The 16119-nt window shown below is 44.8% G+C and overlaps 1 protein-coding gene across 14 annotated transcripts in view; it reads left to right on the top strand.

Moving 5' to 3' along the window:
* The window catches only part of Lypd6b (LY6/PLAUR domain containing 6B), a 169329-nt gene that overhangs the window by 100452 nt on the left and 52758 nt on the right, over positions 1-16119 (top strand). For 13 of the 14 annotated variants that reach the window (XM_040745318.1, XM_040745324.1, XM_040745330.1 and 10 more), the window contains one exon: positions 14788-14860. The gene's annotated coding sequence lies outside the window, so the exon portion shown is untranslated. Of the gene's footprint in view, positions 1-8220; positions 8366-14787; positions 14861-16119 lie in introns of those variants that run through there. The other variant, XM_040745326.1, reaches the window with a different exon arrangement.

Consider the following 16119-nt stretch of genomic DNA (forward strand, 5'->3'; position numbering starts at 1 on the left):
GTGTGTGAGAGTGAGTGTTTTGCCTGCATTCATGTGTGTGCCTGGTACTGGTGACATTCAGAAGAGAGTGTCAGATTCCCTGGAATGAGTCACAAATCCTTGTGAGACACAATGTAAGTGCTGGGAATCTAACCCAGGTCCTCTAAAAGAGCAACCAGTGCTCTTAACCACATAGCCATCTCTCCAACACGTGCTCTGTCTCTTTGAAAGAATTTCTGTGTTTCACCCAATGATGCCTGGTATTTTCTGGTGGTAAACTCTTCAGGAGAGCTATAGCACAGTTAGCATGTTTCTTATTGGTGTCCTGCACTGCACTGTTGTTAGGCTCCTAGGCTGTTAGATGCCAAATTTGCTGTACATTCTGTTTTCCCAGTCTTTATTCTACAGTTATTTCTTTCATGTTGTCATTGTCTTAATAAAGAAACACTCAACAGAATTAGCCAACCCTATATTTTAGTGGGGGGTAAGGGAGGTAAAGGGTAGCTTGTGAGCTACCATCATTTGAAACAATCAACTGATAAGAAGAAACGATTTGTTTTAGCTCATGATGTCAGTCCATGGTCACTTAGTCCTGTTCCATTTGGGGGTGTGGTGAGACAGGACAGCATAGCAGAGAATTCATTGTGGGGACCCAGGTCACCCCATGGCCTCCAGGCCTATGTCCTGATAGTCCCTCTGAGGGCTGCCCCAATGATTTCCTACCTTCCACCTCGCATTAGCGCCAAAGCTGGGGACCAAGCATTAAAGTTCAGATCCAAACTATAACAGGACCTTATTGCGTCTACTTTTATGTTTTCTTTCCCTCTGGCTCCCCCGACTCATATTTAGACAGTTAACTCTTGTTTTAAATTCCAAAAATCATCCCTCGAATTCGGACTGCTCTCAGGTCTCCCCTGCTGTTCCCCAACAACAGTGAGTCCAAAGTTGCTGTTTTCAGTGATTTTTAAGCCCATAACCCTCCATGACCTCTTCCCCATTATTGGGGTGACTATTTGAAAGGTCACCACTTCTCTAATGGCCTTTGGTCCCTGCCTCATGCTCTGCCACCGTGGGTTTCTACTTTGACTCTTCCTGTGGCCTCCTGTTACCAGCTGCCCTTCCTCTCTGGCCATGCCTGTTTCTTGAGCTCACCCTTGAATGCATGCATAGCTTCATCACCCCACCCCCACCTCCACCTCCACGCTGAAACTAATGCACCCATTGCCGGGTGTGCAGCTGTTTCCAGGAATCCTGGGCCTACTGAAACTGAGAAGCTTCTGTAAGGCAAAGGACACAGTCAGCAAGACAAAAAGGCAGCCCACAGAATGGGAAAAAATATTCACTAATCCCACATCTGACAGAGGGTTGATCTCCAAAATTTACAAAGAACTCAAGAAGCAAGTCTCCAAAACACCAAAGGACCCTATTAAAAAGTGGGCTGCAGAACTAAATAGAGAGTTTCAATAGAGGAGTCTAAAATGGCTGAGAGGCACTTGAGAAAGTGCTCAACATCCTTAGCCATTCGGGAAATGCAAATCAAAACAACTCTCAGATACCATCTCACCCCTGTCAGAATGGCTAAAATCAAAAACACCAATGACAATTTATGCTGGAGAGGATGTGGTGAAAGGGGGACACTCCTCCATTGCTGGTGGGAGTGCCAACTGGTTCAGCCACTTTGGAAATCAGTATGGAGATTCCTCAGAAAAATGGGAATAAACCTACCACAAGACCCAGCAACTCCACTCTTAGGCATATATCCGAAAGGTGCCCATTCATACAACAAAGATGTCTGTTCCACTATGTTCATTGCAGCTTTATTTGTAATAGCCAGAACTTGGAAGCAACCTAGATGTCCCTCACCCGAAGAGTGGATAGAGAAAATGTGGTACATCTACACAATGGAGTACTATTCAGCAGAAAAAAATAATGGAATCATGAGATTCGCAGGCAAATGGATGACACTAGAAGAAACCATCCTGAGTGAGGTAACCCAGTCACAAAAAGAGAAACATGGCATGTACTCTCTCATATATGGATTTTAGACATAGATCTGGGGAGTGCCAGCCTATAATCCTATGGCCAGAGAGTCTGGGAAACAGAAACTTCATTTAGTGGCTGATCGAAGAAGAGGCAGACTCCCTTGGTTAAGTACTGAGCTGAACTCAAGAAAGCCAGTAACAGAGAGGGAGGACTGATGATCAAAGGGATTAAGACTGGGCTGGTTTAACCCCCAGAAACAGCTGACCAGACAAAGGTTAACTCTTGAATCCCAGGCATCAGCCTGGGAATCCAGCATGGGACTGATCAAGACTCCCTGAATCTGGGTGTCAGTGAGGAGGCCTAGGGAATCTATTGAGCCTTGGGCAGCAGATCAGTACCAATCCCAAGTATACACACGGACTTTGGACTCCCATAGAACAGTGTGAGGTGCACTCTCACCCTGAACTCTTGGGGAAGGGTCTAGGCCCTGCCCTATATGAAATGACAGACTATGGACACCCCCATGGAGGGCCTCACCCTCCCTGGGGGAATGAGGGGATAACGGGGGGGGAAGGGGGGCTGGGAGGAGGGTACGGGAGGAGGGTACGGGAGGAGGGGAGGGAATGGGAGAGGGACCTGGAACTGACTTGTGAAGCAACCTCGTTTCTTATCTAAATTTAAACTGGAAAATAATATATATATATATATACATATATATATATATATGTATATATATATATATATATATATATATAAAGAAATACTTACACGAATGTCCTGCTGAGACCTCAGAGTCACACATCTAAACTCAAATCAGACCTGTCTCCTACAGCCAGTTCTCGCTCAGATGTTGCCCTTTCTTATCACTGGTCTTTGCTGTCCTGCCATTAATTCAACTACTGTCTTTTCTCATCCCCAGAGTCCAATTACTTCTGTAGTCTTCATGGAACTTTGCCCTGCCTTTGTTAGTTTATCACTATTGCCTTGGTTATTAATGCGTACCAACCCTTGCTTGAACCAATGGGACACATCCTTCATTCTCTTCCTCCGTCTTACTCTCCCATCTTATCTGCATCACCCCCCAATGCCCAACTGGAGCCATCAAAACAAACGGAGCTCTTCCGCTGAGGGTTTTGAATAATTAGATCTGAGTGGGAGGCAGGACTGGGTTTTGGAAAATGCTTTACAGCAAATACAGCCAACTTGCAAGTGTTGTTATTTTGCTACAGTTACCGGCAGTGAAACAGGAACCTGGAGCCAACAGTCCCACACGGGGTTTGTCGGTAGAGAAGAGAAATGGGGTGAGAAGAGGCCAACCGGAGCAAGGGAGGGGGGGATGGCGCTGAGCTTTAAAGGGGGCAGCCCGCACATGCGCACTGAGTCCCATAACCGGTGACATAGTGATGAAGTGGTCACTTCACTGTGCGAGCCCCGCCCATTGTCAGGGGGGTGGGGGTCAGTAAGATGCCGGAGTTCCAAGAATAAGGATAACCATTAAACTTGCCATTTACACAATTGGAACACCACAGCAGTAGTATGTAGTCTTTGTGGACCTATGCACGGCTTTCTTTCTCTCATTATGGACTAAAAGGATAACAAACAAATGAGAGTTCTTCTTTCAAGGGAAAGGAAAAAAAATGGGACTTCATGTAAAAGTGCGTAATATTTGTCTTAGAAATTTTAAAGAAAAACTGGCCAAGTATCAGCATGATTTTATCATCAATTGAGAAGCACTTTTTATTCTAATTCCTTTACATAAGGAAATTTTGAAAACGCCAGATGGATCAGATGTTGGGGTCCCCTGTTAAGTGATCATCTGGTGATGCATAAGTGACCATATGAGACCTCTGCGGCTCCCACCTGCCAGACTCAGCCTTTACTTGGCCCTCTGATCTCTGCCTCTGCCACTCCCCACTCACACGGCAGGCAGGCGGACATACCCTGGAATGTGGCGTTTACTTTTTCTCCCTTTGTATCTCTTCCAGACACAGTTTCTTCAGATGGGCCAATATTTGTTCCTTAAATGCTCTGACCCTCAAGATCCGCATTCTGGCCAAGCCTCCAATTCCTTTCTTTTTTAACATTAATTTACTTATTGTGCATTGTTGTTTTTGCCTGTGTAAAGGTGTTGGGCCCCCTAGAACTGTAGTTACAGACAGTTGCGAGCTGCCACGTGGGTGCTGGGAATTAAACCCAGGTCCTCTGAGAGAACAGTCGGTGCTCTTAACCACTGTGTCATCTCTCCAGCCCCTCATGCCTCCATTTCCAAAAGCTTCCTTTTCCTTGCTTCTCACAGAAACTGATCTTTCTTTCTTCTGTGCCCGACGATGTTATGAATCACCTTGGTGCTCGTTCCATCTTCCCCATCCCAAATGGCAGCTGCTCAAAGGCAAGGACTGCATTATTTTCCTGCAGCATATGTCTTCTCGTTGAGCGAGTGCTGGCGAGCACTGGCTGTATGCAGAGCACTGCTACACCCTGGCAGAGGTGTCCACTAGTCAACTGAGTTCTGTCTGTATAGTTCTGATGCTTATGAAGGTGAACCTAAGGAGCTCTGAGTCCTCTATGGAGGAGACAAGAGTCTTTCATCTGTGAGGCATGCGCTTGAGCTTATTTCATTTTATTATACACATACATAAGACACAGGATTGGGGGGGCACCCGCATGTGTGGTATGTGTAGAGGCACATGTGCGGGAAGACATCTTTCAGGAATGGCTTCTGTCCTTTAGCCACAGGATCTTAGCATCCAATTCCTGTCTCCAGGCATGCATGACGAAACACTTTCAGCTGAGTCATCTTGCAGGCCCTGATTAATTTTAAAGGAAGAATCTGGTGAGGTTGGTGAAGCTGATCAAGGGAATAAAAGAGGATTTATCATTTGCCTTGGGTCTTTGTGAGTTGTAAAGGAGATAAGGCAAGCCCAGAAAAAGAGGCAAGCTTGAGTCCCAGTGCAGACAGAGGTGAAGGAACTGAACTTCATTACTGTGGCTCAGAGCTAATTGGAATCTGAAAGCAAGAGGTTGCCGGCTCCTTGATGGTTCAAGATCAGCCTGGGTGCTGACTAGGGGATTTTGTGAGGAAAGTGCAGGGCTCCATGTTGCTACCCATGGCAGCCTCCAGATCCCTTTTCATAGAGTTCTACTCAGGTGAAGACCAGGTTCTTGGCTTCACCTAAGAAGCAAAATGGGAGTTCTTTTATTTAAATTAGAAACAAGTTGGCTTCACATACCAATCCCAGCTCCATCACCCTCCCCTCCTCCCCTATCCCCTACAAATCTCCTACCCCATCCCTCCTTCATCTGGGGCAGGGCCTAGGTCCTCCCCTATGTGTCCATGCTGAGAGAGCATCCCTCCATGTGGGATGGGCACCCAAAGTCCATTTATATACTAGGGATAAATACCGATCTACTACCCGAGGCCCCATAGATTGCCAAGGCCTCCTCACTGACACCCACATTCAGGGGCCTGGATCAGTTTCATTCTGGCCTCTCAGCCATCAGCTTGGGGTCCATGAGCTCCCATTGTTCAGGTCAGCTGTTTCTGTGGGTTTCACCAGCCTGGTCTTGATCTCTTTGCTCATCACTCCTCCCTCTCTGCAACTGGATTCCAGGAGTTCACTTTAGTGTTTAGCTGTGGGTGCCTGCCTCTGCTTCCATCAGTCACTGGATGAAGGCTTAGGATGACATATAAGGTAGTCATCAATCTCATTATTGGAGAAGGACATTTAAGGTAGCCTCTTCACTATTGCTTACATTTCCAGTTGGTGTTATCCTTGTAATCTCTGGAAATCTCACTAGTGCCAGATCTCTCCTCAAACCTATAATGGCTCCCTCTATTAGAAGTTGGAGTTCTTTAGGAAGAGATTCTAAGCTAGATTTAAGCACAGAGTGGGGGGGTGTGACTAATAGAGAGGCACCCAAGGAAAGGAGAAGACACATCCAGATGGGGGTGTGGGCTTCTCAGTGGAGAATTACGATTGATGAAGTGTCTTGGCGGTAGCCTCACTTACGGTTTTGGCAGCTTCTGAAGTCCCATCTCAAATGTTGCTAAGGAACTTTTCTTTCATGGCAAACGGAGTTCATAGGGTGGTCCCTGGTATGTATTGGATGGGATCACAGCTGACAGGGACATCCCTAGGTCATAGGGCTTGCAGAGGAAGTTTTGAGTCTTGTCTTGGGGCCTGCAAGATTGCTCAGCGGGTAGGATCACTCGCCACCAAACCTGCCAATCTGAATTCCATCCCTAGACCCCAAATAGTAGAAGGAGAAACTGACTCCTACAAGTTGTCCTCTGATCTGTGTGTATGTGTGCACAGACATTCTTTCTTTCTGTCTGCCTCTCTCTCTAAACAATTACATAAGTAGTGCATAAGAAGGATCATGTCTCATTTGAGATCTTCAGGAAATATCTGACAGTAGGAAGTGACCATACTCATATGCTCAGGTCTTGAGCAATGCTCATTGCTTTAGCTTTATTATTCAAAAATATCTCTCTACAAATGGAAAATTGTCTGCACGTAGTCAATCCTCACGGCATATGTTGTTAAATGTGCTGTGTAAAAGGAAAACTTTTCCTTGAGAGAAGCCTTCCCTGGTTCCAGAGTCGCATCAGTCCCAAATAAACACACAGGAGGCTATATTAATTATGAAGCTGTTGGCCTTGCTTGTTTCTGACTTAAGTATTTATCCCATAATTGTTAATCTAAGTATTTCTCTTACCCGAGAGGTTTCCGGGCTTCCTACTCCATGGCGTTACATCTTGACTCTCTGTGTTTCTCCTACCCAGTGTCCTCCTGGACTCCTAGTCCCATCTATCTTGCTTCTCTATTGGCCAACAGTGCTTTATTGACATATACACAGGACTTCCCCCATCAGTGCTGGGATCCTGGGTTGTCAACAGGTGAGAGGCTTTCTCCAGACCCTGGTGGACCATTTACTTCTTGTGTCCCCATAATTTCTATCCTGCCTCACTGGGTTCTGATTGTAGACACTTTAGTAAATCACATGGTATCTCCTCAAAAGACATATTCAGGTCCTCTCCCCGGTTCCTGTGCATAAGTGATTAAGGGTCTTAGGAAGATACGTACTAGACGTAGGATGGACCTTGGTTCAGTGGCCTTTTATAAGAGAAAGCAGAGGAGTTGGCCAAAAGGCACAGATGTAAGATATGCAAACACCTCTGCAGCTGCCCACTGAGGGCTGCGAGACTGCAGCAGCCGCATATAGAAGGGGGCATGAACAGATCACTCCAGATCTTCAGAGGGTCCACTCTGTGCCCCCTCGCCTTGGTTACACAGTTTGTTCTTCCTATTTCTATTGTGTTAAGCAGCCCACTTTTTAATTTTTCATTCATTTTTACATTCCTTTTCTTAATTTAAAATTTTATGTGCATTGGTGTTTGCCTGCATGTATGTCTGTGTGAGGGTGCCAGATCCCCTAGAACTGGAGTCACAGACGGTTGTGAGCTGCCACGTGGGTGCTGGGAATCAAACCAGGGTACTCTGGAAGAACAACCAGCAGTGCTCTCTACCTCTGAGCCATTTCTCTACCCCAACCCACTTTTTATTAATTTCATAGATAGCCCTGGAGGTAATAAGTCAGGTATGCTTAGATTTAAAATAGAGAGCAGGAATTAACAACCAGCTTTGTTTTAACATTGCTATTTTGTACGATCCACTGCGAAAATGGATGTTCGCTGTGGAGGGGCTAGGGTATGTGATGCCGGTAAGTGAAGCAGGTAACCCTGATTGCTTCCTACAGAGGACGCCTTTTCCAAACAAGAAGCAGCCAACACTTGAGCACTTGCAGAGATTTGGCTCTGTTCAGTGCTGCACTAGTCAGGGATACGGACAGGATCATAAGATCCCATAGGACCCTTGAGTGATCACAGCCCAATAATTAAAACCATCCAGCAAAGTCAGCATATAATTACTGGGGAAAGATGAGAAGAATATTGAATTGGGTAAGGAAGCTTAGCTATTTTTCATTTTTACTTTTTTATATTTATGTATTTATTGTATGAGCGTGGTCTTAAAAAAAAACTCCAGTGTTTGAAGTTTGAAAAAAAATGTCATTGCATTTAGAGATCCTGTGGCAAAGTCACACAGCAGGGTGTGTCCCTTGACCCTTTAAAGTCAATCACCCCTTGACTAGAGGTCTGGTGTTAGCTGATTTAATGGCAGAGTCCTATAATTTGTAGTTCAGAACTATCCTTTCTTTTTCTTACTTCCTTTAGGAAATTACTCCCTAACCCTGCGTGATCAGCGGTGGGTAGAAGGAGAGTCACCCGAGTAATGGGAACGGAATCGATTCAAGGACTGCCTTATCTAAATGGTTGACAGGTTCCCTGCTCGCCTGGCTAATTGCATCACTCTTCTCTCTTTTGGCTACAGGGAGTTGGCAGGTATGAGTGCCAGCAGCCCCCTGTGGCTGGGATGTGCACCTAACAGAAATTCCCAGCCTGTTTATGTAGCTCCCATAGGGCCTCCAAAAGCAAAGGGATTGCTCATTCACTCCTGCATACTCTGGGTAAAGGTGTGCTAGCTCTTTTTATTTTCATTTTTGTTAAGGTAGAAACAAGTTTGTTTCACAAATCAATCCCAGCTCCCTCTCCTTCCCCCCCCTTTTTGGAATTACATGTTTTCATTTATTTTACATACTGACCACAGTTTTCCCTCCCTCCCATCGTCCCCTCCCCATCCATTCCTTCTCTGTCTCCTTTCAGAAAGGCCCAGGCCTCCCATGGACTTGAACAAAGCTTGGCACATCAAGTTGAGGCAGGACCAAGCTCCTCCCCCTACATCAAGTCTGGCCTAGGCAACCACATGGGGAACTGGTTCCCAAAAAAACAGCTCAAGAGTCACGGACAGGTCTTGATCCCACTGCTAGAAACCCCAAAAACAGACCAAGCTGCACAACTGTCACCCACATGCAGAGGGCCTAGATCGGTCCCATGCAGTTCTCTAGCTGTTGGTCCAGAGTCCATGAGCTCCCATGAACTCAGGTCAGCTGTCTCTGTGGGCCTCACCCCATCATGACCTTGACCCCCCTTGGCTCAAATACCATCCCTCCTTCCTGTCTTTGACAGGACTCCTGGGGCTCAGCCTGGTGCTTGTGTGCCTAGCTCTTCTGGGCTTGCTTAGTCAGTAAATCTGAAGTCACCTGAGCAAGATCTTCAGTGGAGCTTGGTGGGTTTGAGACCTGAACAGGGTACATGGTCTCTCCATTTGGCCCTGGCACCTGGCTTCTCCCTGAAATCCGCCTTACTCTGGATCTCTGTAATTATTCTGGTCCTCTGTAAGTACTCTGGTCCTTAATCTAATCCTCTTTGAGCCTGCTCACAGTCATACGTATATATTGTAAGTGGAGGGCGTAGAAAATTAAACTGTAGTGTTTGTGACTCCAAACGCCAGTAAGAGACCACAGTCAGCACCCAATCGTTTCTCCTGTATGAACATTTCCAGTGAACGAAAAAGCAATTACTTGTGAGTTAGGCCTTGATGCAGTGGGGTGTCTTCTTGTTCTTGACTATTTCTTGCTCTGAACTTGACCTTTGTACTCTGTAAGGTTCGTCATCCTCTACTCATTCAAGGAGAAGCAGTGGAGGCTGACTGAAGCTGGCTAGGGTGTCTTAACTATATCAAGGCAAGAGATATGGCCCGTGGAGATGGCATCTGGATGATGCTCTTTAAAGGGCAAGCTCTTAGCAGCAGTCAATATTTGGTAAAGGCAGGCCAGTCCTACACTGTGGAGGCAGGAGGGCTCAGGGCATGCAAAGGCCCTCCACGTTGGGGTCTTCTTGTTCTCTTTGGATTTAGAGATCACCCTGGCTGGAGGCGAAGATGTAGACGACAGTGAGCTTCTTGAGAAGTATAGGAGAGTTCCTTTGAGACCTTTCTAGATTCTTCCTGTCATTCCTGGCAGAGGAAAAGACAAAGGGAGGCTTATCATTTTTCTTAGGTTGTCAATAACACAGTGCCAGAGACAGGCAACTTGAATGACAGAAATTAATTTTCTGTCAGTGCTGGAGACTGGAAGTTTAAGATGCAGTTGTTCCGCAGGTCTTCCCCTCCTTCAGGGCTCCCTCCTTAGCTGTGTGGATGCCTCATCTTCCCACCCATCCTTCCATGTAAACACCTGGTACCTCATTTCCTCAGATGCTCGTGCCAGTCATTATATGCTCTAATGACCTCATATTAAATTGATTGCTCCTTTAAAGACCTTATCTCTATGTAAGTTACATTCTGAGGTGCTAGGGTTAATACTTCAGTGTGTGTGGGGGGGCAGGCACAATTTGCCTCATAACAAAGGGGAATTGACCTTTAAACAAAGTCAAGATCAATTTTATTAACTGCCGATAAGCCTTTATTACTTTGTTGGAGTTCCCATCCTAAAAAATCTTTTTGTTTTGTTTTGTTTTGTCTTAGTATTTGACTATATATGGGGTATGTCCACATGAGTATAGTTTCATGCAGAAGCCAGAAGAGGGTATTGGGTATCCTGTGGTTGTAGATGGTTGTGAGAGGCCAGATGTGGATGCTGGGAATCAAATTTACATCTTCTCCAAGAGCATTGCAGGCTTGTTACTGCTGGGTCATCTGTTCTGTCCTGGGTCTCTTATCTATCTATCTATCTATCTATCTATCTATCTATCTATCTATCCATCCAAACCCATGAAACTTTCATTCTGAGTGAGGACATAAGTTGAATATAGGAAGGCCTAAACGAACTTAATGACAGCCAAAACATTGAAATACTTGCAGAATTTAAAATTCCATCACTCAGCCTGTGTATCTTGTATGTCTCCAGAACATATGCTACTGATGCCTTGAGAGTTGGAGACAGAGGACGAAGTGCCTTGTAGTTCTCAGGGTTCCTGTTTGGGTTACTTGTACTAGCATTTGTTTTAGTTCCTTTTCTCATTTCTGTGTCAAAGTACCCAACAAAAGCCGTTTATGGAAGGAGAGTCTTATTCTGGCTCACAGTTTGAAGGTAGAGTCCATCATGGCAGGTGACATATGTTGTTATGTTGTGGCATGAAAGTAAAAGAGGCAGGTGGCCACGAGAAGACAGAGAGAAGAATACAAGTGAGATATTTGGTTTCTCCCTTTTATTCAGTTGGGACCCCATCCCATGGAATGCTGCCACTCACATTTATGGTGGGCCCTCCCACTGTAAGTAACCTAATCTAGACAGTCCTTCACAGACGTGCTTTGTTTCCATGGTGGCTCGAAGCCTCATTAAGTTGATTATTAGGATTCACCATCATGGACTGGGGAGATAGTGCACTTGGTAAATTGTCTGGCATATAACCACGAGGTCCTGGGCTCAGATCTCCGGGGCCCAGGTAAAAAGCCAGTGTGTAATACTGGTGAAAGGGGTAAAGGCCGAGACAGATTCCTACAGCTCATTGGCCAGCCACCATAGCCAAATCAATGTGCGCTTGGCTCAGTGAGAAACCCTGCTCCATCTCAAAAAATATGGTGGAGAGTGATGGAGAAGGACATCTAATGTCCCTTTGGGATCAGCTTCTACAGCCCATAGAAATATGTTTCTTGTTTTAGAGGCAGTCAATTATTTACCTTCATGTTACAGTGTCCATTTCATCTTTATATAAAGCGAAACAAAAGACTTTGGCTCAAAAAAAAAAGCCAGTCTATTTTATTTCTGAATCTGCCACAACTCTATATGCTACATACCTGAGATTGGCCTTGAATTTCTAATCCCCGTGCCTCTGCCTTCTGAGTGTGGGATTGCAGGTATGAGCCACCATGCCCAGGCAGAAGCCAAGTCTTTAAAAACACGCATGAGGAAACAAGGGCTTGATTTTCCGTAATTTTCTAAAATGACTTTTCTTACTTAAATGACATATTGTCAGCTAGCTAACTGCAGAGAGTGAACCTCAACTTGGTCAAGGGCTAGGTGATATGGATGAGAACAGATGTTCTAAGCTGAGACATTTTGCCGACCAAAGTAGCCTGAGTCCTCAATGGCAATGGCTTGCAATTCTGTTTCCAAGTGAAAAAAATGGTTCTTTTTCCCTGACTTTCTGTGGACATCTTTTGAAGCGTCCCTGTGGGCCACGTGTGGGAATTCAGGTGTCTGGTGGCACCCCACTTTCACACCATCTGCTCTTCTCTCCACTTGGAGGTCAAAGCCTGAGTAGCGTGGCATTCCTTTCTGTTACTCAGTTTTCTTGTTGGAGCGCCATGTGCATCCGAGGGCTAGTGTTCCCCAGGGATGCTGCTTGCCTTCTTCTTCTTCTTCTTCTTCTTCTTCTTCTTCTTCTTTTTTTTGCCATAGAAAAGACAGCTTTTGGGTGGACAGCAGGGTAGAGGAAGACACACTTTCTCTTTGACTTACAAAGGCTGTTCCGTCTGCTGGGGTGGAACCAATGTTTCATGGTTCTGTGGTTTCCGACTTCTGGGCATCAGCCATTTTGATGGAAGCTCATTATCCCAGGAAGAGGGTCAGCAATAACAGGACAAGTTGCAGGCACTGTGATATTAGAGTTACAGTGCATATTGACTGTAGACTTGGGGATGGTTTAATTTCACTTCTGCTTTAAATATGAAGACCATTAATTAAGATTGTGTGGTGGGATTTACTAAACCCTTAGGGAAAAAGAAGCTATTTAATGATTTTTGTTTTGTTGCTACTGCTGCTGATTCTCAGGGTAGGATTTGTATAATTAATTGGCTCCTGGTGGAATATCTCTTCTGTCCCTTCTACACTCATTATTCTCAGGGTAAAGTTAGTATTTAAAAGAATTAAGACTTTTCATATTGTAAATGCTCTGTAATTACCTGGTGAGTTAATTATGTAAAGATGGGCTCCAGGATAAGCAAAACACAGCAAATAGCTGATAAGCTATCATTTATCTGTGGGAGAGTAGCATTCAGACACACGCTGTATAACGCGGATGAGTCTTGAAGATACTGTGGAAGTGAAACAATCCGTGAAGTGTGGTTCCATGTGTATAAGGTGAACTTACAGAGATTGTGTGGAGAGTAGAACTTACCAGGACCTGGGAAGCAGGAATGGGACTTAATGTTCAGTGACTTCAGGGTTCCTGTTTGGAGTGATGGAAAGTTCTGGAAAGGGAAAGTAGCAACGTTCAGTGGTCTGAGTCCACTGCTTTAACATGGCTAATGGGCATATATATATATATATATATATATATATATATATATATATATATATATATATATGCACTTAGAAGCTTTCAAAACCTGATTCTGATGCAGGGAGGGTGTAGGAAACATATGCAAGTTGCAAAAACATAAAAACTATTTTTTTATTACTTAGATGTTTATTACCTGAATTTCCAGACCCACTTGTGGGCAGTTCCTGTGGATTTACCTGGTACATAGGACCCTTTCATATCATACTCTGACCAGGATGATAGACCCAGACACTTGTAGTACAATTCTTTCCCGACTTGAAAGAAATCATACTATTTATGGAAAATATTACAAAAATCTGGAATCCCTTAATAGTCTAAAATAGTAATTTTATCCCTGGAACAAGCCAGATGATCATGTTGCTGTCTGCTGGGCACTTGGGTGGGTTTGTTTTTCTTTGTGTACCCCTAGCTGAATCACATTAGTGACTTATGTTTGCCATCATCTCTCCCATGAGGCATATGGTGAACAAATTAACTCATTCTTAAAAAAAAGGATGATGTATCAGTCAGAGTTCTTCAAAGATTCCTGTTTGTAAATCCTGTTTGGAAGAGAGAGATCTATTTTAAAGAATTTATGATGAGAGGGCCTAGCAGATGTGACGTTTGGAGAGTAGGCCAGCGGGCTGGAGACTTGGGGAGGAGTTGTTGACATGTCGAGTTTCATAGTTATTTAGAGGCAGAATTCCTTCCTGGGAGACCATAGTCTATTTTCTTAGAATCTCCCTGATTGAATCGGTCTGTCCTGGTGAAAGGTGATCCACTTATTCAAATGTTAACAACACATGTTAAAAATCTTCACTGTAGCAGGGTGGTGGTAACACATGCCTTTAATCCCAGCACTCGGGAGGCAGAGGCAGGCGGATCTCTGTGAGTTCGAGGCCAGGCTGGACTGACAGCCTCCAAAACAATACAGAGAAACCCTGTCTCGTAAAAACCAAAAAAAAAAAAAAAAAAAAAAACTTCACTGTAACATCTAGACTGGTGTTTAACAGTGGGTCCCCAGATCCTCAGCCAAACTGACCTCAAAAGTAACTGTCATAAGCTAGGGATGTGTCAATAACCAAATCATCTTTAAATCAGATATTTCCTTATTTGAGTGCATGTAGAGGAAGATTCCAGTGTCCTCCCACCTCCTCATCTAGGTTCAAGTCTCACGTTGTCATTACTTCACCAGCTGGGTAGGGCTCTCTTCCAAACCAAGGTGGGTTAAATGGCATAGAGTCTTCATTGTGGGTGCACTGAAGGTGTGAGTGTGTGAATGCAGCAGCCTGCCAAATAGGCTGGTGTGAGTCCATGCCATGGCGGGTTCTGCCAGTCAGCCCTTTGGGAACCAGCCATTTCTGTGGAGGGATGTGATGGGGAGCATGATTTCACCGTTATTGCATCCCCAATTAGTCGGGGCCCAGGTGTATGTTAATAAATGTTAGCTCACTCTCTGTTGCACTAACGACCCCACCTTGACTTGATTCCAGGGATTTCGTGCTTTTGGTATTGTTCAATTCATTGTGTGTTTGCTGTGCTATCCTGAAAGGGCTTCAAACATCTGGAGACCTGCTTTTTTGTTGTTAGAAAACATTCCAGTTGCTCAAGAATGTCATGGAGCAGTGGTGGTTTTGACTTTGCCCTTTCCTCTCTGGCAGGCTGGTTACCTCCTTGGATGCAGACCGTGTTCACTGCAGAGCAAAGCCCGACTACCAGGCTGTCTTTCTTAAGGTAAGAACTTCGCTATCACAGATAGCCCCCGGGCTTCAGTCAGAAGCATCCGCACAAACTCCTGCATGTCTCGGAATTCTGTTTTCTCCAGTTTGGGAGTTTTCTATCCTGTGTTAGCCTGCTTCTGTTTCTGTTCTGTGGCTCTGGGACTTGGAATGCTGGTTTGGGCTTGTTATGTTTTTGTTTAGCACAGGAGGGAATCTGCAAGCCCAGGGACTGCTCTGTGGATTAAAGGCTTTCCTGGTGCTGCAGAAGTCACTGATTTGGTTAATTGCAAGGGAATTCACCTAAAGTGACCTTTGTAGGTCATGGGGTTCTATGTGGGGCAGGAGTGGTGTTTGCATATAGTCATATCAAGGGAAATAATACTGCTGAAAAAAAAAACTCGGGGTGTATGAATACTAATTATTGAATGCTTGGAATTCTTGGATGTTTAAATGCTAAGGCTTAGGAAAGACATACTGACCCAAAACAGGATGAGAGTGTTATTCCAACAAAGAATCGACTGGCATAAATGTGAGCATATTTCAATCTCTGTGTTTATTGATGGTGTTGTTCAGTTTATATACTTTCAGTTTTTAATGTGGTGCTTAACACAGAGCCTGCCCAGAATAGGTTGCAAGCTCTGACCTCCATTTCCCCAGGTGAAGAGACGAAAGCAGAGGGCTGGTTTACTGAGGTCAGGCTGCACATGCCGTGCAATGCCTTTTTGTGGCTGTGAGCAGTAAGCCTATGCTGTCTGGTTATCACTCCCCAGCTGTCAGGAATGCCAGCCCCTAGCCCCGAGGCCTCTGCCTTACAAACAGACCTCCCACCTTGTGTTTGATGGGTGGAAAGGAGGAAGGCAAGTACCCAGAGGAAGTTGTCTGTGATCAGGAAGTGATTGGGCCCTGGCCATGTTTACATTCCTTTTCTTGTCCAGAGAGCAGATTGAATTATTAGCATCAGTGTTTGTTAATGGTAATTATACGTTTCAAGTACAAAGCAGGATTCTGTAAAATGTCTGGTAGGATGCCTTTCTCTTTCTGAATAAATGGCATCGTACTGTTCTAATTAGGGTTAGGAAGACAGGCAAAAATGTGTACGTTATCATCAGTTTTCCCCAGGGTAAGAGAGAGGGTGGTGTGTGAACTGCTACTTCAACTTAACAGTGTGTTACTAGCCATTCTCCAACTGTGAAGATCAGAGTCCAGCTATGAGACACTGAAGATCCAGCTATGCGACAAGAGGGCAGAGGGTCATCTTCCAAGGCAAAGAAA

Source organism: Mesocricetus auratus, unplaced genomic scaffold (genome assembly GCF_017639785.1).
Source record: "Mesocricetus auratus isolate SY011 unplaced genomic scaffold, BCM_Maur_2.0 Super-Scaffold_100004, whole genome shotgun sequence".
NCBI classification, from domain to species: domain Eukaryota; kingdom Metazoa; phylum Chordata; class Mammalia; order Rodentia; family Cricetidae; genus Mesocricetus; species Mesocricetus auratus.